The sequence below is a fragment of the Triturus cristatus genome, chromosome 8 (genome assembly GCF_964204655.1).
Source record: "Triturus cristatus chromosome 8, aTriCri1.1, whole genome shotgun sequence".
Lineage (NCBI taxonomy): Eukaryota > Metazoa > Chordata > Amphibia > Caudata > Salamandridae > Triturus > Triturus cristatus.
Genome location: NC_140591.1, coordinates 173,784,736 through 173,804,878, shown reverse-complemented (window position 1 = coordinate 173,804,878; position 20,143 = coordinate 173,784,736).

Sequence of the window (20,143 nt, the reverse complement as noted above, 5' to 3'; positions counted from 1 at the left end):
CGCGTTGTAACTACCGCGTTGTAAAAGCATGCGATGTAACGCATGCGATGTTATGGTTGTTTCCACTGCATATTTTAACTTGAGATACTGTTTTATGTGCATTGTCCTGCATTGTCCCGTTCTTATGTTTGCATTACGAGTATAAAATAAAATCCTAAAAAATAACTAAATAAAACATGGAGAGCTGAGACCGTGCTAAAATCAACTGAAAGATGGAGGGATCAGAGTGGGCTATAATCTTGTAAATCTATCACCTAACTAGGCCCTATTGGGGGTACTTGCGAATTAGACCATGGCCATGGTGATGCTGAAAGGGATGGAGCCCGGAAATGGAGAGCAACTGGTCCACCAGTGTTCTTTGACTGGCAGGCAGGTATGGAATGGTGCACAAAAGAGGAGGAACCCATTTAAGCTGCCAGAGGATGCCCCCACAAACATGCGAGGATCTGGGGTAAATGCTGGCAACATTAAGACTTTGGACTTCAACAATTCACTGATTTAACTCTGAAAAAAAACCTTTGGGTATAGGGTGGCCAAAGTGTGATTTGGAAATGTATGTTGTATGTAAATGCAGAAAATTAATAAAGTTGTTTATCAAAAAGATCTTGCAAAATTTTACTGCTTACACTGCCACGAGAGACGCGTGCAGTGTGTGAACACAGCCGTGTTCCCTATTGATTATAATGGTGCAAGTCGCGGTTTGATTTTTAAAGTTCTAGGGTACTTCGAGGAAGTCTACAAGCAGGCCACTTACAAGGTAAGTACTTCGAGGTCCAACACACACTAGGGCACCGGAGTGCACGAGTTACCTCACCCAGGGAAGCCGGGTGCATAGGTGTGTTTTGGTGTCAGGTCGCGTCGCTGTTTTCTATGGTGACCAAAGAAGACTTGCTGCTTGCGTCAACTGAAGAAGTGTCCGGCTGAATCCAAGGGTGGATTCAAGATGCTGAAGACCTGAAAAATGAAGGGAGAGTGTTCAAAGTCACTTGCCAGTGACCGGTGGCCAGGAAGATGGATGACCACAGATGTCGGGTGATTTCAGGTCGTCAATGGTGTTTTGACTCTTCGCTCACGAGGCCCAAGAGGAATCGACGATGACCAGCAGCTGGATTCTGAGTGTCCCACAACGTCTGCAGCTGATGGCAGTGTTGGCAACCCGATTGGAGACAACAAGCCTTGGCAACTGCAAGTCTTGTGTAGACTAAATAAAGTCGATGGTGCAGACCAGCAAGGTTTGATGGACTCACCCAGCAAAGGTAAGTGAGGGCAGGCCTGAAGCAACCAGGGGAGCCCTTTTAGTTGATAAGAAAGTCTTCGGGAACCCACTAGCCAATGGGCAAGTGATCGCAAAGACACCTCTTCAGGAAATGCTTCACTGGAGCCCACGGTCACTCGGGACAGAGTAGGCCTCTGATTTTCACTGCGAAACCTGCTGGAGATTTGGGCCACCAATGGTCCAATGCACAAGTCCGTAGAATGTCGTGAAGGGTTTGCACTTGACAATAGTGCACGGTCCCCAGGTATTGCTGTTCCTCATCACTCGTGGGGTCCACTCGCCACAGCTTTGCTGGGGACTCACAATGGCCGTCGAGAAGTCAGGAAATTTACTTCTGGCGCAGCAGGGACTTCGAACTCCGGCGGGAGCTGGAAAGTTTGCAACTGTTGATTAAGGGTTTTGGTGCCTGCCAAGCAGGGGAGTCACTCCTTGACTCCAAGGGAGATTCTTCTGTCTTCCAAAGGTAGTGGAACGTCGAAGGGCCAGGATTCTTCTTTGTAGAGCGTCGTCCAGGGTTTTCTGATTTGCAATGGCAAAGCTTGCTATCTTATAGGGAAGATAGGGGAGGGACTAGCTCTATGACTACTCCTCTAGGAGGGTCAGGGGAGAGGGTGGTTACACCCACTTCCCTTTGTCCAGTTTCGTGCCAGAGCAGGGACAGGTAGCCCCTGAACCGGTTTGAGCTGGCATATGCACAGAGGAGCCTACTGCTCCCCCAGTGCAGGACTTCAAAGCACTCTAGGAGTGCACCCACCCAGCCCCAATACACTAAATCCTGTCTGGAAGGTGGTGACACCTCCCTGTGACAGGACGCCTTTTGTTGGGCTTCCTCCACTGCGAGTTTCAGTCAGCAGCAGGAGGGCAGCTCAGTGTCTGTGCTGGTGGCATCCATTTTGTGATGCCAGGGCTCTATAGGATTTCTATAGTTTTATATGTCGTCCCCTCTAGAAGGGTGGGATCATGCTCCTACATCATGGACTGATGTGTGGGTATGATTCCAAGTTGTTTGACACCTAACACAACATGTTTTGATGCAGTCATTCCAAAGTTAGCCTTTTAATGCACTTAAGAGTATATGGTTTAATCGCATCCACAAACAGCCATAGAGAATAGATTCTGGTAGCTGCAGAGGGGCCCTGCTCACGCAGAGGCACCCCCTCACATTGTAAACCACGCACCCTGCCCTCAGGATTGATAGGGCCTGCCATGGGGATGGCTGATAGGTTTATATGTGTGTATATGGTGAGATATAGGAACCTATATCTCAGTGAGGAGTGCTAACACTACCTCACACAGGCTGCAGTAGCAGGCCTGTGGTGTCAGATTGAGAATGCTTCCCAGGGGTGGCATAATACATGCTGCAGCCCCTGGTAGGCCTGTGAAGTATCTATGCCCTAGGTACCTAAGGTACCATATACTAGGGGCTCATAAGGTACCACAGTATCCAATCACTAGTGCATCTAATATACACACCAAGTCGTTTAGAAAGAACAGAGAGACTGGAGCCCTGATTAGCAGGGACCCAGCTTGACTATAGCCAGAAACCAGTGTATACATCAGAAAAAAAGTGGGGGCAACATAAGTGCAGATCCTACTCTCCTACAATTGGCAATGTATTGGCAAGTTACTTTTTGCGGTTTTGCTTTGTGGAGAGCACACACTGACTAAAATCTAGGAGGATGTACTCGCATATGTCATGTTATGCTATTTGGATTTGTAAAGTGCAGCTAATCACCTGAAGAGTATCCAGGCGCTAGAGCAGGTGTGTAGTCTCCTGCTGGGTGTTAGTTGAAGAGCAGATGTTTAGCTTCTTGCGGAAGTCCGGAAGCGATGAGGAGGCTCTTCTCAGTGGCGTAACACAGGCCCCCGTATCCCCTGCGGTGCGGGGGTCTCCGAGCTGCAGGGGGCCCCCTCTGCACAGCAGTCAGGCCTGAGAGCTACGGATTCAATTCGGAGCGGGCCCCTCCATGTACCTTGCAGGGGGGCCCCCTCAACTTTCGCTACGCCCGTGGCTCTTATGTGTTGAGGCAGGTTGTTATACCTTTTGGGTGTAAGGTAGGAGAAGGCTAGGCCAACTGTTCTGCTTTTGTGGATGCAAGGGGCATGTGCAAGAGGGAGTGAGGCAGGGCGCAGGTGTCTGGTAGGATGGTAGAAGTAAAGGCGACAGTTGAGGTAAGCTGATGCTGTGTTGTGCAGTACCTTGTATGCATGTGTGAGGAGTTTGAAGTATCAGTCTTTGTGTATCAGCAGCCATTGGAGTTGTCTGAGGTGAGGCACTATGTGGGTGTGCTGTGGGAGGTTCAAGATAAGTCTGGCTGCGGTGTTCTGGATGGTCTGGAGACAGTGGGGGAGGTAGTTGGTGATTCCGGCAAAGAGTGCGCTGCTGTAGTCCAGTCTACTCAGCAGTAGACTAGAATAGTCCCTGATCAGATTCTAATCAATTCTCATTGTTGTAGTTTGTGATCCCACAATATCAAATGAAAACCAGAACGATTTAGTGGTGGTTCCATCATATCATTACAGCAAACCGTTGGCTTGTATACATCGATTCTATCGTTGAAATATAGGAGGCGCATAGTAAGTGCAGTAGCTGATCATCTCATAAATTAATGCAACGCTTGGCGTATAACCTCAGCAGGTGGACAAATTCAAAAACTTTCAGGACTTCAAGGCCTTACACTCACTGAATTTGCTTGGAGGGAACATATGTTATCAGTCCTCACAACTGTACACTGGCTATAGTGCATTGATTAAGTTCATGGAACACATTTTGGGTCACAAATTACTAAAGGGAATTACATCATGTTACCTTAAAAATCTAATCAAATGGGGGAGTGGCCGAGCCGAGCCGCAAGATGGCCGCCGTGTAACAGGGCTCTGCCGGCCGTACTAATAATCCGTACACCCATCCGTCTGCTGCTTCCTTTCCTGTGTGGCAGAGCTGCGGCGGGAACTGCCTGAGTGCTGAGGACCCGGCGACAGCTTTCGCGGCCGCAATCGGCGGCGGCGTTCCGAGACTGCGGCCCTCGTCGTATCGGCGACCTATGCACGTCGCGCTGGGCAGCCGCACACACTACGTGAGTCCCCGGTCGCGGGCCGCAGATCTGGCGGGCGAGGAGGCGCTGCTGCGGAGCATGGCGGGGGCAGGACTGGGCCGCCGCGAACTGCCGGAGTGGTGCGGCGGGACCCCTGGCGGACTGTGAACTGGCCAACTCGCACCGGTGGCGGAGAGCGCTGCGGGCTGTTGAGGCCTGGAGAGCGGAGACGCGCCCTGACCTGCTGCACTGGCTGACTCACTGACCAGCACGGGGAGCGGTGCATGCTGAGCCCCTGAGGTGAGAGCCAGATAACTCCTGATTGTGTGCGGCGCCAGATTGCAAGTAAACGATTGTGGCCCTCCTGGGGAGTGTCGGACTGAGTGAGGCGGTGAAGGCGGAGTGGCTGCAATGAGGAGTCGGAGAGACGTGCCCGTGGAAAGTGCCCAGATGCCGCAGAATCAACGCGTACCTGCCTAGGTCGACGGAGCCGGACCCTGTCTGCAGGCGGGGCGCGCTGGTGTCCTGGTGGGCCTGACTGTCTCGGAGCGGGCTGTACCCACGGCGGGGGCTGCGGTGGCGGCCCGGAGCGGGGGGGGCTCAGGAACCCGCCAGTCCTGCGGATCCAAACGCGGGCCAGATATTAAATTGACTTATCGGTGCCCCCCCCCTGGGGCCCCCGCCGTGTCTCCCCCATAGAGCAATGGGGAAGCCGGATGCCAAGCAGCCGAAGCTACATTTCGAGCGACGCAGTGCCCGGAACATGGAGGTGGTGACGACGTCCCAGACGGGGGTCCCCGAGACACAGATGGACCCCACGCAAGAGGACGACATAAAGAGTATGTTTCGCGATCTAAAAGGCTGCCTCAAGGAAATAGACAACAAACTGATTCCATGGCTCTGCGCATAGACGGCATCTCACACAAAGTTGACCAACATGAGGAGCGGCTGGCGGCAGCGGAGACGCGGATTGCAGAGTGTGAGGAGAGCAACAGTGACACCCGGGAAAAACTGTTGCGCATGGATAAGGTCCTGGAAGTAATACGTGGACGTAACGAAGATTTGGAAGCCCGCTCCCGCAGAAATAACATACGTATTATTGGAATTGCGGAATCCACAAATATTGGTAATATGGAGCAGTTCGTGGAGGGCGTGTTCCGTGACTTGTTTGGTGCGGACCTGTCGGCCATGTTTTTGGTCGTGCGCGCACACCGTACGCTGGGCCCGCGCCCGGTGCCGGGTGCGCCGCCACGCCCGATACTTGCCCGAGTTCTAAATTATAGGGACCAGGACACTATACTTAGGCTATCCCGGGAAAAAGGCGAACTCACCTTCCAAAACATGGCTATCTCCTTATACCCGGACTTTACACAAGCTGTGCAATCTGCAAGATGTGAATTCATGCCGGCCAAAAAGATCTTTCAAAAAGTGGGGACCAAGTACGCCATGTTATACCCTGCCAAGTTGAGGATTCAGGTTAAGGGGAAGCCGATGATCTTCACAGAGGCGAAAGAGGCGCTGAAATTTGCACGACAAGCAGAGCGATCGCACCGGGAGCCGCGTGATGGCCGAGGGACCCCCCCGGCTAGCCGGCTGAGTGACAATGAGTAGAACAGTATACCACTCTGAGGGCTATGACTGTCCGCGACGCCCAAAAGCAGCCCTATGGCTTTGTTGTTAAGTATACACCATTTCATTCTTGATAATGTCTTGGGGCCTGAGATGGGTAGGGGGCACAAAGCTGGGCCAATGGAGGAGGTTAGCCACGGGGCAGAGACTATTTTTGACTTGTTGCTGACTACTCATACCGAGCTGGGCGGGGCGTAGGGCAAGTCCTGCTGCAATCGGGCATTTTGCAACTACAGGAGGCAGGTAATGTTCGGCCACCCTGTCACTTTAAGACAGGGGAGGGTGCCGGTGACCCCACGCCCACGAAGGGATGATTCCCACGATATTGTTTAAGGAGGGTTGTTGTTTGTTTTGTTTGGGGGGGTGATGGATCTCAACCTGATTGGGGGGTTGGAGTGGGAGGAGGGGGGGTAAGTTTTTTGTTGTTCTGTATTTATGTACTGCGGCACTCTATTACACAACTCATTGATAGGACATCACTGTCCGCGACCGTCTCTATGCTGCTGCTGGGGGCGGGCCATGCTGCAATAGGGCTCCCACCACATGCCCCACCTGCTGCGCTAAAGGTAGACATACAGCCGCGTAGGACACATCTTCATACGTCTCTCTGACCGCGCTGCGCTGCCTGACATGGAATATTCGCGGTTTAAATTACCACCGCAAGATCCGGCTGACCCACGCACACTTGACCAGACACCACATTGACATATGTCTCTTACAGGAGACCCACCTGCTGCGGAGGGCGGGGGAGAGTCTCAGACATGCCCGATGGGGTGAAGTCCACACTTCTGGCTACTCCAGCTAATTCCGGGGAGTGGCCATATTGATTCGTAAGGGCCGACCATGGCAAACATTGAAAGTACATGACGACCCCAAGGGGCGATTTATATTATTGTTGGGGCGCTTATTTCACACGCAGGTGATAATTATCAACACTTATGGCCCTAACACGGACGACCCAGGTTTTTTCCGGAATGTTTGGCTTAAAGCACAGTCATTGGGCGAGGGGGCATACATCTGGGGCGGAGATTTCAATGCTGTGCTTTCGCTGGAATTAGACAGGGAGGGGGCTGCCCGCACACACCACCCACAAACGGCAGGTCTTCTTCGAGGCCTGATGGAGGAATATAATCTGCTGGATTCGTGGCGGATATTGCACCCCGCGGTGAGGGAGGGCCCCTGTTTCACACCGCACAGTGGAGCCTGGTCCAGATTGGACTTTTGGCTATTGACCCCATATGTGCATGCCTGGGTGTCTGAGGTTCATCACCGGGCGCGCACCCTCTCAGACCACTCCCCGGTTGAGTTGGTGCTGCGGGTCCCCAAACCGTACATTCCACCCTTCACATGGAGACTGCCGGCGCAAGCCTTGATAGACCAGGTGTTCCGCGAGGACATACACCAGCACATCCTCGATTATTTCGAAAATAACAAGAACTCGGTGCCATCGCTGGGCACCTTGTGGGACGCGTTCAAGGTGGTTATCAGGGGCCACTGTATTGCGGGGCAAGCCCGAGTACTGAAGGATATTAGGAACACGCTCCAGGGGCTGGAGGAACGCCTGCACACCCTGGAAGTGCAGTATTGATCTGACCCCTCGGTGGCCACACTGGCGGAGACGCGTACCAAGCTTACGGAATACCAAACTGAGGCGGATAGGGAGCTTAAATTTTTACATAAACATGTGGCGGCCCGCCGTTATGGTGAGGGGCATCGACCGGGCAGAACACTCGCCAATTTGTTACGATCGCAAAGAAATTCCTCCTATATCTCCTCAGTCGAAACGGCGCAAGGCAGCCTTGCACACACCCCCCCAGAAATTTTGGAAACGTTTCGGACATTCTATAAAGACCTGTACAGATCTCAGGGAGTTCCTACATCGGAGGACCTGTCCGACTACCTGGACACGGTACAATTGATCTGGTTTGATGCGCACCAAAAAGGATATTTCGATCTTCCTTTTACGGTAGAAGATGTCAAGCAAGCAATAGGGTCCTTGGCAGCCGGAAAAGTGCCAGGACCAGATGGCCTACCAGCGCAATTCTATAAGGAATACGCTGACCTCCTGGCCCCCAGGCTGTTGGCCGTGTACGCGGAGGCAGTGGAGGCGGGATAGCTCCCGGCGTCAATGAGAGAGGCAATCGTCATTACTCTTTTGAAGCCAGACAAGAATGCCCAAAAATGCGACTCCTATAGGCCACTGTCCCTAATCAACACGGATGCGAAAATATTCGCCAAAATGCTCGCCACGCGGTTGCAGCCGGTGCTGCATTCATGATACGCCCAGATTAGTCGGGATTCGTGCCGGGCCGCTCCACGTCCCACAACCTCCGAGCCCTGTTTGGGGTACTGCACTATTTGGCCCCGCATGTAAAAGCAGCTGCGGTGCTGCTGGACGCCACAAAAGCGTTCGATTCCCTAGAATGGGGATTCCTGTTCCCGCTACTGCAGCGCATGGGGATAAGTGAATCCTTTATTCGCTATATCAGATTACTCTACACTACAATTTCTGCCCGAGTACGGGTAAACGGGCTTATCTCTGAGCCCTTTGCCATTGGCAGAGGCACGCGGCAGGGTTGCCCCCTGTCACCCCTGCTCTTGCGATCGCCACCGAGCCACTGGCGGCACAGATCGGACAGCACCACGCGGCCAGGGGCATTGGGTTCTCGTCCCGGGCGCTGACCGTCTCTATGTACGCTGATGACATCACAGTCTATGTGGTTGATCCACATGAAAATCTCTCCCCCATGACGAGAGAGTTGCTGCGCTATGGCCTGCTATCGGGGGTAACTATCAACTGGGAGAAATCGGTCATTTTGCCCCTGACGACTGGGACGCACCGCTTTACTCCGGACTGCCCGCTGAAGTGGGCGAACGGTCCGGTGCGCTACCTAGGGATATGGGTTAGCACTGACATGCAGGAATTGTGGACTGAAAACTATGGGCGAGCGCTGAGATGGGTTGAGGAAAAGGTGAGCCGCTGGAAGCAATTGCCCCTTTCTCTAGCTGGGCGAATAGCTGTGGCCAAACTGGTCATACTGCCCAAGCTACTGTATCAATTTGCCAATATCCCGCTGCCCCTGACCGCACATTTTCTGAACCAAGTGCGCTCGCAGATGATAGAACTGGCTTGGGGCGGGGGGCAGCCGAGGGTGGCCTGGGAGACCCTTAATCTCCCACAGCGACAGGGTGGAATGGCGGCGCCGGACTTCACGCTATATGCCTACTGCGGGCAGGCGCAGTTTTTGCACTACTGGGTACACCCCACGCCATTTCAGCCGCATGTGGCGATAGAGATGGATAGGGTTGCCCCGCTACCGCTAAACATGGCCCTGTACGCACCACACAAGAGGAGATGCAAAGACATTGACACTGTACACGCAATTAAGTGGGCCTGGGACGGGCTACGTCGCCGAGCCAAGTTGGACCTTCTTTATACCAAGTCGGTGCCACTGCGTGGGAATCCCATGTGGCCCCCGCTGCAAACCATGAAAACCGGGGAACGCGCAACGACACACGGCCTTAATGCTGGGGGGGACCTCTTCCCGGGCGATACCTTCATCACGCCGGAACAGATGTGTGGTGCGGAGGCTCCGACGATGCTCGACACACTGCTCTATTATCAGCTTCGCCACACATGTCAAAAGCTGTTTCCTACTTTTCCGGCGCCGCCACCGGACCTGTTGGCCCTTGAAAATGTGCTCCGAGTGGAATCGGGGCGTAAACTAGTGTCCAGATTGTACAGTAGCATGCAGAGTAATCACCCAATAGTGGTCCCAACGGCGCGATGTCTGTGGGGGGCGGAACTGGGCGCCAAACTCGGTGACGATTATTGGGATATGTGCTGTAGACTGCTTGAGACCCTTTCCCCTAACTATAGACTCCGGCTGATACATTTTATATACATACATATGGTGTACCGTACTCCGAGCCGCCTCCATCGCATGGGCTTGAGGGACACAGACAATTGCTGGCGTTGTAGTGCGCCCGGCGCTGCATTCTTACATATGGCGTGGGAGTGTCCCACGTTGGCCTCCTTCTGGGCCAGGGTAATGGAGCTGGTGTGTGCAATCACTGGCCTACTGATCCCATGCACTCCGCAGACTACACTACTGGGGATCTTGCACATGGTCAAGCCTAAACACCGTAAACTGCCGGCCCTACTAATTTTGGATGCCAAAAGGCAGGTTGCGATGCACTGGGGAGCGCCTACATCACCTACTGTTAGGGAATGGATTAAAAGCGTGGTATACTGCCAGACACAACTTGCTTTATATTGGGTGCTCTTGCCAATGCGCTCACGGCCTAAGGACATATGGGAACTATTCACACACTGGTTGGCTCAAACTACGATTCAAGCATTGTAAAACAGTGATGTACACGGATGATAGCCGGGGAGGGACGGGAGCCGGGTAGATCATGGGGTGTTGAGGTCATCGAATGTGGTGGGAGGGGTTTGCGGGGTGGGGGGGCAGAGATGGGGGGGCCATGCAGGACTTACCGAGCAATGACGTGTTGGCCCTTAGTCCTCCTATTGCTTCTGTTGTATTGGTGGGGGACTGTGTTGTCACTAAAATATTTTATTCATACTGCAGAGGATTGTATTCGTTGTGTTGTTGAAAATGCAAATAAAAAGAATATTTAAATAAAGATTAGAAGTACCTCTTGAAAAAAAAAAAATCTTATCAAATAACATAATCGATCCCACACAAGCCACTTTAGAGGACAAAATCAGGTAGCAGCACTAAAATCTAAGAATGTGTTAGCAAATTAATAGCACTTTGTGGCCTGTATGACCAGCACTCCCAACATATGTTGAATAAAACATTACTATTGTCAAGAAGCAGATCAGGATCAGAAAGGCTACCACTTTGGAGCCAATGTTTGTTTATGGAGCTCTACAAACTATTAGTGATGATGATGAAGTGTCAACAAATCAGGAGCAGAAGGAAGGAAAGAAAAACATATTATTTTTTTTTTTAAAGGAAGGTGGTAATCTGCCAACAAAATCTGCAAAGATTATTCTTGCAAAGGTCTGCTGGGATACTCTTCCATGGATTTGCAATACAGGAACACATGATTTTGGCAACTGCTTTCATGTGTCTCAACTTCAGAACATTGAGCAAGCCTATTTCTTGTGGCCTGAGAGTGTGTTGCCAGATGCACTTTACAGTATAGTTGTAGTTGGCATTCTGGAGTCAATATTTTTGTAGGTCTATGTGAAAATCTCAATGTTCTTTTGGTAGCACCCTGACGCCCAGGCACGATTCTAACTAGGCTCATTAGTCCTGGCTGAGCAAGGGCGATTGGGTGCGAGAACGATGGGGTGCAGGAGTAACCCGCCTAGTTATAATCGTACCAGGGTGCAGGAGCGTTTTCTGTTCTAGCCCACATGAGTGCCAGGAGACCCTCTGGTGTAAGCGTGCATTAACAAACACACATTCTTAGAAGTCAAGGAGTTCTTGGGTATGGAATTTGAAGTATGTAGTGCTGCCCCTCCATGTGAGTCTGTGTCCACCCTTAGCTCCCTGCTAACGTCACTACTGGCATCGGAAGAGGACAAGGACATTTAGGAGCAGCCCTCTTACAATGGTTTGCCTGATGGGGTGTCCTGATGACTCTCTGGGACTTGAGCCTGAATAATAATAAAAAGTGTTTCCTGGTAAGGACTCAATGTTACATTATTGTCTCTCTTGCATGGTCCTTGTCAGTATCATAGCAAAGGTGCCATAGGCCCTCATGCCGGCAAAGAAAGTGAGACCACTGTCCCCTGCTCGGATTGTAAATTATAGTCATAATTAGGGTGCAGTGGGCAGCTCACACACCTGCGCCCTAGAGCCACTGCACCAATGATGGCTACGCCGATAGTCCTTGCACCTCAAAGATTTAAGGCAGAGCAGTGGATGGAGGTGGTGCTGCCCCCCTTTAAATTGTCCCTAATGTGTGGATTTCCCCTTAAAAAGCAAACTATAGGAAATGTGTTTGTAATAACCCAGAAGGGATAGAATACATCTTTATTTGATAGTTTTTAGGTCGAGGACTACCGGTCTGCCGAAGGCAGAACCAGAAGTCGGGAGATTTAATGACTTGGAGAAGAGGGGCTTGAACCCTCCCCTCTTCTCCCCTGTTCTCCATTGGCTGGCCTCTTGAATGCTGGCCAGCCACTGGAGAAGAGGTCAGTCACTCCGATCAGGCCCCGTCTTTTTCGGATCGGGGGGCGAGTTTTTTGCAGAAAGTCTCTTTTATCTCCTCCAGCCAATGGCTGGAGGAGATAATTAGACAAACACGCCCCCGAATCCGAAAATGCCGCTGCCTTTCTCCGAGGCATTTCTCCTTGACCTCGGAGAAAGGCAGTGGTGTGCCTTTTGCTCTCCCTTGTTTGGGAGAAGCGTGGGGGGCTTGGTGTGGAGCAGAGAGCCTCTTAGGTAGCTCTCAGCACAAGGCCCCCTCCAAGGCCCCTCTTCAACGTGGCATTAATTTGTAAATTGGTAGATGTATGCGTACAGATAGCTGGACATGGCTGGACGGAAATCAGGGAATTCTTTTTCCACCGTCACGTCCTTTAGAGCACTGGGCAGGAAGTTGGAATTCTCAACAGTTGCCAAAATTGGACTCTAAGTTTTATTTTCAAAATTACACCAAAAAACAAACAACTAGGTTAGGTCGATGGCCATTTAGAATGCGCCACATTTTAGAAATGCTCTGTACAGCATTATGCAAATGTTGTTTCCGCCATAACCACCGGGTGAAAAGCACGCACTGTCTGTCTCAACGTGATTGCGTCGCCCTGTGTGTCAGAGCCGGAGGTCGCCGTCGTTATTTTGCGGAATCTGCGAGAGTTCAGCAAGTGACCAGCAACAGCACAGGGGCCTCGCGCTCGGGTCATCAATCAATCCATCCAGATTTTAAAGGATGGGGCTCCAAATGGTGAAGGTGGCAGCGCTCCTTATTGTTTGCGCATTATTCAGTACAAGAGGCTGCGACCTCCCTCCATCATTCATCTACCAGCACAGGCAGCGTCGAGGCTCGCGCTCTTCTGTCCCTCCAGCAGCACCACCGCAGGACAGACAGAGGCAATTATCAATCTTCCACAGCAGCATCGCAGCAAAGAGGCCCTTCCCGCCCATACAGCACCAGTGAGGCCCACGTCACACCTCCGAGATGCCCACCTTCGTAATGAAAACCTGCTGGACGAGCTCACCCAGCAGCTGGCCAAAGCCACGGGCAAGCCGGCCTCGGTGAGTCCAGGCAGTGTGGGGTGGGGGGTGCAGAAGCACGCCTCTCCCTTTCTTTAGATTACATGAATGTTTATTTATTTGTCTTGAAGATTCATTTCGGCGAGGACAAGCCCCCTCGGATGTTAGGGCGCCTCGCATTAATGCAGTTTATAATTGACGAGGTACACATGGCCACCTTACCACATATTGAAGAAATAACATATGGCAGGCGCGCAACACCCATTGAACTCAAAGGGCTTCAGCCCCCCCCCCCTCTCCCCCCCGTCGTGTGTGGCAGCCCGGGATGAGACCGCTTCCCGGGCAGACACAAATTCGCTCCCGAGCACTTCACAGGTCTTTAAAAAGACCATTTGCATGTTAATGAGGCCTCGCTGTTGTTTCACCCTTTCTAAAAGCCCCTTCAGCTCCACTCTGCCTAGATTCAGCCCCCCCACCCCCGAAATCAGCGCCACTCTACCTCCTGTTTAAAGATTCAGCCCCCCCCCCCCGAAATTTTTGCTTAGCCCCCCCCCCCCCCCCCGAAATTTGTCTCTCGTTGCGCCTCTGACATATGGGATACAGAACGAGCTTGCAGCGCCCCAGCATCATAAATTACAAAACGTTTAAACACAAACAACAAATGTTTGTGATTGTAGTTTAGTATTAAAAGTCTGAAGACCAGTCCTGTATCTTCATTACACACGAGTGCATTCTGGGAATCGTAGTCCAGGTTTAGTTCACTTGGACCCACAGACCTGAAAAAATAAAGTCTGTGCCATGCTTTTGAAGTTGATCCAATTAGTACCGTTGAGTTGGATGATGTAGCTCGTGCTAGTCACAGCACTGAAGATGGGAGATTTTAATGGTGTTCTGTACAAAACAAACGCATTCTACGATAACGGTATTAAAGTAATATAAAAACGACAGTAAACATCGCGTGTGAAAATGACTTGTCCTAGATTTAGACAATAGTTTCACTGTTGCCTAATTTTATCGTACTCCGTCTTTCTACCTGGGAAGACTGGTTGGCTGAGTAGGCCTAGCTGCGATTTAAACTTGGAACCTCCATAGCTAAGCAATGAGCGTTTAGCTCACTGAGCCATCCAAGCTGTAATGTTTGCTTGGTTTCCAGTTTGGAGCAGGGATTGGTGCCAGTCTGCACATGTTCCGAATGGGAGCTGATGTAAATAATCTCCCATGCGTGAGGGGGCACATGGGGTGGCTGAGAGGAGTCTACAGGTGCTCAATAATCTCCCATGCGTGACGGGGCACATGGGGTGGCTGAGAGGAGTCTAGAGGTGCTCTACAAAACATTTTTGTGAAATCTATAAGAATGATTCAATTCCGGTTTGTGGGTGGTGGTTCTGAACACTTTATGGGGTCCTTTTTCAGGGCAGCCCGTGTGCGGCCCCTGGGAGCTAGGAACAGTACAAGAGGCTGCGACCGCCCTCCATCTTTCATCTCCCAGCACAGGCAGCGTCGAGGCTCGCGCTCTTCTGTCCCTCCAGCAGCACCACTGCAGGACAGACAGAGGCCATTATAAATCTTCCGCAGCAGCATCGCAGCAAAGAGGCCCTTCCCGCCCATACAGCACCAGTGAGGCCCGCGTCACACCTCCGAGATGCCCACCTTCGTAATGAACACCAACATCTGCAAGGACGCCGTCCCCGAAAACCTGCTGGGCGAGCTCACCCAGCAGCTGGCCAAAGCCACGGGCAAGCCGGCCTCGGTGAGTGCAGGCAGTGTGGGGTGGGGGGTGCCGAAGCACTCCTCTCCCTTTCTTTAGATTACATGAATGTTTATTTATTTGTCTTGAAGTTTCATTTCGGCGAGGACAAGCCCCCTCGGATATTAGGGCGCCTCGCATTAATGCAGTTTATAATTGATGAGGTACACATGGCCACCTTACCACATATTGAAGAAATAACATATGGCAGGCGCGCAACACCCATTGAACTCAAAGGGCTTCAGCCCCCCCCCCCCTCCTCGTGTGTGGCAGCCCGGGATGAGACCGCTTCCCGGGCAGACTCAAATTCGCGCCCGAGCACTTCACAGGTCTTTAAAAAGACCATTTGCATGTTAATGAGGCCTCGCTGTTGTTTCACCCCTTCTAAGAGCCCCTTCAGCTCCACTCTACCTAGATTCAGCCCCCCCCAACCCCCAAAATCAGCGCCACTCTGCCTACTGTTTAAAGATTCAGCCCCCCCCCTGAAATTTTTGCTTAGCCCCCCCCCCCAAAATTTGTCTCTAGTTGCGCCTCTGACATATGGGATACAGAACGAGCTTGCAGCGCCCCAGCATCATAAATTACAAAACGTTTAGTTTAGTATTAAAAGTCTGAAGACCAGTCCTGTATCTCCATTACACATGAGTGCATTCTGGGAATCGTAGTCCAGGTTTAGTTCACTTGGACCAACAGACCTGAAAAAATAAAGTCTGTGCCATGCTTTTGAAGTTGATCCAATTAGTACCGTTGAGTTGGATGATGTAGCTCGTGCTAGTCACAGCACTGAAGATGGGAGATTTTAATGGTGTTCTGTACAAAACAAACGCATTCTACGATAACGGTATTAAAGTAATATAACAAGCATTTACAATGCAATGGTCTCGGCATTGGTAAAGTTAGAGCTATTGGCATTGCTCATTACATTATTTTTGTTTATGTTTTTGTTTTCAAAACATTTAAAGAAACGGCATTGTCATGAGCAATGCCAATAGCTCTAACTTTAACAATGCCGAGACCGTTGCATTGTAAATGCTTGTTTATATTGCAAACAGGTATTAGAGCGCTTTACAAGTATACAGAGAGCAGAGCACTAATCACAATAATATCACATTAGAGAAAAATACTGGTTAAAGTAATACCCCTAAAGGAAGGGTATGTTTCAATGTTCAGAGAGCACAGGTGATAAACCAGTAAAAACAAAAGTATCATAGTCAAGAAAACGGCAGGGCCATGCAGTGTTGAGAAAAAGAAGGGTAGTGTCAGGACTGAGAAGTCAAAAACACAAAGTAGTCGGTATGCCATAGTCATGAGGAAAATTGAGGAATCGGGATGGGTACCCTAGGATCTAGGGAAGAAATTAGATTTTTAAGGAGTACTTTGACTTATTTCTTTTTAGAAACATTTTTTAATGAGCTGAATCATTACAAGAACCTTACATCGTTATATAATTAATTTCACATTTAGACTAGACAAAGTGCTATTAATAAAGTGCAGTGCATTCCGGTTCTTTCAAATACCAAATCTTCTTGTAGTGAGACCATTCCCGAAGCATTATCCAAAGTCATATTGAAGCACTTCAGCTCTTATTCCACTCTTATCCATTCATGATGTACAATACTAAAATAGTTAATTGGGATATTAAATCAAATTATTTGCTTAATACGGGAAAAACCTATATATTAATGATGACAACAAAAGCATCAGCATTGACCATTTCGTCTCAAACATGATTGCAATATAAATTTCATCATAAATACATGTTAGTCTAATTTCTAAAATTTAAGATCTCATATTCCTTCGATATTGCAACTGTCCCGGGATGAAATTAAAAAACCCTCTTCATATTAAAGTGCTGTGCATTTAGCTCCCATGAAATGCTTGCTTTGGGTGTTTCCCAGTGGAGTTGGTCTGAATCTTAATTCTATAACCCAATACTCAGTTTTCACTCGAATCTCACTCCAATCCATGCCTAAATACGTATAAACAGAGTGTTATCAATAAAGGGATCATTAGATAGCCACTTTTCCAGCTGGAATAGTTTGAGCATGAGGTTGTCCATCGGAGCCTGCTTCTTCTGCCGACCTTGCCTGCTGAATAATCTCAATAGCTTGGCCTCAAGCTTTAGCCTCCACTCCATGCTCCACCATGTCTTCTTCTGAACTCAGGGGGCTTGAGACTACAGCCGACCCTCGACGACAATTTTGAGAGCGCTCGGCTCTTGCCACAGCTGAAGCTAGCTTCATGTGAGCTGTACGTGAATTAGATTTAAGGCCCATTGCAGAGTTACCATGATCCATCACATTAGTCATTTTTAAATGCTTCCCCATCATATCAGGCTCCAAACGGAAGCAGTCTTGTTAGCAGTCCTGTTAGAAGTGAATTTTAAGGAGGCAAAAAAACAACATTTTAATGGTACAGGCAGCTGCGTGATATCCTTATGAGGGGGAAGGCAGTTCCAATATCGTGAAAGCATGCAAGGTTTGTCTGCCCCTGTCCACCTTCTACTTTGTCAGTGAGCCAGTAATCCAATTCTCTTTTGTGAGCACTAGAAGACTAGCACACAGACTTCTTTCATGAAGGATACAGTTGAGGGGTTCATTCTGATTTCAGGGAGCAAGGTGTTCCAAATTCTCTGAGCAACCCTAGAGAATGATTGGTTGTAAGTTTTCTTCTTGTGGAATTTCTGAGGTTTCAGAAGTAAGGTGTTGGAGCTTCTGAATGATCTGGAACCACCAAAGAGTGCTAGTTTCTGATCAAGATATTTAGGAGTTTTGAAGTTGAGGGCTTTGTGTGTCATGCAGGCAATTTTTTGCTGGATTCATGCTTCAAAAGGGAGCCAATTGAGGGATTTCAGATCGGGGGCGATTTTATTTCTTTTTGAGCCGGTGATGAGCCTAGCAGCAGAGTTGAGTGAGGCTCTCAGAGCAGAGGGGTCAGTTTGTCTCTGGCCAGTCCAGAGAGGGTTGCAGTTCCAAAGTCAAATCTGGGAATCACTAGGTTCCTTAAATTTATTTAATACATCAAATCTCATGAGCATTAAATCACACACAATTCTGGCAATATCACTTTTAGAGAGTTGGCATTTTCTTGTCCCAACCCTCTGTGCCTTGAGCCTTCTGCCAGGGTCCTGGGTCAAAAGACTTGGAATGGCTTTGCTGTTGGGGTTTATGTATTGCTTTGAGGCAGTAACACAAATGGGCGCATGGGTGCAGACAGAATGGGAAATCTAGGCAGGATAACTGGGGAGTGGCGGTACCCAGCCCCACTTACACTTCAAAGGGCTTTGCCTCCTGCATATAAAAAGGAATATGACTCAAGGCCTGATCTACCTTTTGTCATCCCAGACAGTTTGCAGCCTTGAAGGGGAAGAACGTTCCAGAACCAAATGTAGGGTTACGACAGGGAGTCCCCCCCACACACACACACAAATGATGGCACCAAGTATAAATATTGAACCTCCAGAGCCACTCATCAGCACTCTCTTTGAACTGAGGATGTCACATAAGCAGGACTTTTCTGCTGCTGAAAGACTGCCTTCCTGTTTGAGAAGGAAGATTTGACCTGCTTGCCTTCATCCTAGGCTACCCAGAGTGACCACAAGGCTGGTTTTTCTGACATTCTGTGTGAGCTACAGGGACACCACAAACTTCAGAGGCCTCCCTGCAACTGCCCAGCTGACCTGCTGCGCTTGACCTGCCTGGTCCTGCAACTGGACCTGCCTTAGCCCTAATTCTGGCCTCTCCCTAGAGTGAATCCTGATTCCCAAGAGGGTCTCTCTAGGTCCTGGACCCTTGGCTGGCATCAGAGTGTACCCCTCCCTGCTTAAGTGTTGGTTTTCATAAAAACGGACGCAACACAATACAACTCAACACAGAACCTCGAGTCGCAGCCCTCACAGCTCCTGATCAGAACTTACGCAGCACAGCGCAACTCGATTTAGGACTTTGAATCGCAGCCCCACACAGCTCCTGATTGGACCCAATGCCAAGTGATGCACAGCCTCACATCAAGGACATAAAATACAACTCTCAGCTGGACTTACCTGGTCCCTGCATCCAGTCCTCAAGTGCGTACTGGCATTAATGATTGAGTCTGGTGTTAGCAGTAGTTGAGGCTAGTAGAAAATTGAGTCGGCAGCGGAAAGTTGATTCAAACGTCGATAAACCAGCTGAGTGAGGAAAAAATGTCTCATATCAGAATTAAATGTCTGAAGGATGGAGCTGTGTGTAGCACTAACATCTGTGTCAGCCAGCACTGATGTTATCTTCATAGGAAGAAGAGGCGTCTCATGGTTAGGCTCCTTGGTATCATCACTCTGATTAGTTTACCCACCTGTGTAGGATCTTAATGATCTAAAAGATTTAGATGCTGAATCAGTCTTGGCCTGCGCTCGCTGCCTTCCATCCTGATGGTGCATTGTGATGGCACGCGGAAATCCGCACCTCCATCTCCTAGTAAAATCATAGAATATATTTCCCCAGTGGTTGGCTGGAACTTCGACTTGAAAAGTTGTAAGAGCCAACATAAGAAATATATTTCCAAATTTGTGAAGCCAATGTGACTCCAACATGAAGCCTAAGAATCAATTAATTCAATTATATAGGTATATTTAAGGACATTAATCCATCCAGTATATATACAGATTAGAAATGAATGCAAAAGTTATAGCAATTTAGTTTGAAGACTAAAAATTGCCAGTAAGTTAAATCGTAATAAAATGAGATACAAAATAGTAACAACCACAATGCAAAGAAACCCAAATGTTGCAATAAGGTGTTCCATAAAGAAACGTTCCTATCCTAACCTAAACATAGTTGAGACAACATTTTCTAAAGGGGATTCCTAGCCGGGAGCATAGGTGTCAGCATAGAGTCGAACTTCGGTAGAAGTTCAGGGAAATAAGAGAAGTGTTTAGCATGAAGCTTTCCACTCAGGGAAAGCCCAGCAAAAAGATCTGTTCCCTCTCAGTGTCTAAGGAAAGTCTGCCTAACTAACAGTGGAAACACCAATTAAATATAATCACTAGCTTCAAAAACATCCCTATCTCTCTCCTTCCACCAAGAGCCAATCAAGTTACCATGCGGGCAGGGAGTCGACCTACTCCCTAAGTTCATATCTCCTTGGAATTAGGTATGCAGCTGGTAGCCTTGGACATCGCGCACTCCTGGCACACCATGAATTGAAGGCCTCCTCTCATCATAATTTCTCCGAGTTCGTTCCCAACTTCCTTCCTGCAGGTCTCCACTATCAGTAGTCTAAT